The sequence below is a fragment of the Galeopterus variegatus genome, unplaced genomic scaffold (genome assembly GCF_000696425.1).
Source record: "Galeopterus variegatus unplaced genomic scaffold, G_variegatus-3.0.2 Scaffold7407, whole genome shotgun sequence".
NCBI classification, from domain to species: Eukaryota; Metazoa; Chordata; class Mammalia; order Dermoptera; family Cynocephalidae; genus Galeopterus; species Galeopterus variegatus.
Window position 1 is genome coordinate 96090 of NW_007733518.1, and position 2005 is coordinate 98094.

A 2005-nucleotide genomic window follows, 5' to 3' on the forward strand; every position below is an offset into this window, starting at 1 on the left:
AGCCCTGTGATGAATGGATGCCAAATAGACAAATATAAATTCTAAGAAAACAGAACACCCAGTCTGCCATTTTCCCCAACCATCTTTTTTTTTCTATTGTTTAACGTTTACTTGTACATGTTTGTGGGGTACAGTGTATTATTTCAATACACACATATACTGCACGATGATTCACTCGGGGTAGATAGCATAGTTTTGTACCCATTAGAGGGAGTGAAATCTTAACATGAGCTTAAAGTCATGTCTTTGTCAGGGGAAGGTAGTTGCCTTGCTGAGGAAGGGGACTGCTGAGGAGCAGGATGGCTAAGTTACACCATCCCCTCTGTGCCCAGCTAGGGAAATGGCAATGGAAAGTCCATTGCCCAATGGGCACGAAAGTGGGCTGAAGCTTGGTTGAATTCCCTAAAGGTTTCTTCTAGAAAGACACAACTCTTTCTCTCATTTCAGCAAAGAATTTATTTTCAAAAGCTTAGGAAGTTCCGGGTGTGAGGCTCAGTTATCAGTACAGTCACCTTCTAGGCTGTAATGGAACTCCTGAAGGTTGGAGACATCATAGATGTATACAAAGGCTGCCACCACCACCAGGACTTGGAAAATTTGATGAGACTGGAACCATATGTTAAATTCTCCGGGAAAGAAGTACGTGGGAATTCAAGCAGCATTGAGGCCAGCTCTGGTGACATGTGTCACAGCCACGAGGAAGAGCCAGCTCATCTGGCCCACCATAGCAGCCCTGACAAAGCCCTCAGCAATAGCAAAGTGTGTGGTGGGCATGACACCACTCAAGCCCAGTCCCAGGAACACTCCTGCTCCTGTCTGCCAGTGCTTAGGACTGGCAAACCTGTCCTATTGTGCGCAAGGATGCAGACATGCCCAGGACACATGAAGAAGTAACTGAGCTGTGGCTATGGGGAGCAGTAGAGGGAATAATCGAACAAGGACAAAGCTCCCCATAACCAGCAGAGCACTCCCTGAGTAGCCTAGTTTGGAGTAAATCTGAGGCTTTCACTGAATGACAATAGACAATGTGAAAGAGCTAGGAGAAACTGAGGCAGAGCACTGTACCCCAAAAGAACATCCCCCAAACCACCTTCTCCTGTGGAGGGGCCATGAAATACATATTTGGTCTGAGCCCGGTTAAGATTTTCAAAAAGAAACAGCACAAAACCAAGCAGATGGGTCCAGACATTGGCAGTTTCTGTGTGGATGTGGGAGGTGTTCTTGAAGCAAGCCTGAGAGGAGGGTGTGGGTGGTTGACTTCAGCCAGTCTGGGTGCACATTGTTTGAATGATCTTCCAATGTCCCTCCCAGACCTTATATTCAGACTCCCCCATTTTCCCCATGGTGTGGGGTCCTTGCAGGGGAATTGGCAATCCCATAACTCCTCCTCTTCTTTCTGAGACACTGGACCTATTTTCTTTTCTTCAATTCTGGTTGGGTTGGCGAGTACCCATTGGGCCTTCTCTTCTAGCAGGGGTGCCAGTTCAACCAGTTGTATCATGTCAGTTTCTCTGTTAGTGGCAGGAGCCCACTGCCCCGTGCCACCATAGATCCTTTCAGGGAAGTCATCTGTCTGGTACCTTAACACCATGCAGCTTCAACTTTGAGAAAGGTTGGGGTCTCTCAGCCCCAGGGAGCAAAGGTCTCCCTGTGATGGTTGGCAGGCCAGGTGGGCATGATCTGTTAGGGGCCATGGTGGAAACAGTTTGTACCCAAGGGGCCCTGGATCTTCACAGAGCTAGAAGGGGTATGAAATGAGGTCTCCTTCACTTTTGAAGGATAATTTCACTGGATACAGAATTCTAGGTTGGAGGTATTTTTCTTTCAGTGTTTTAAGTATTTCACTCCTCTCTCTCCTTCTTTAATGGTTTCTGAAGAAAAGTCCAATGTAATTCTGATCTTTTCTTCTTTATAGGAAGGTTTCCCCCACCTCTGGCATCTTTCAAGATTTTATCTTTGTCTTTGATTTTCTGCAGTTTGAATATAATATGTCTAGTGCAGATTT

The 2005-nt window shown here is 46.3% G+C and overlaps 1 pseudogene; it reads right to left on the reverse strand.

The window, feature by feature from the left end:
* Positions 1–492: 492 nt before the first annotated feature.
* Positions 493–1569, reverse strand: LOC103607417 (annotated as a pseudogene).
* Positions 1570–2005: the final 436 nt, after the last annotated feature.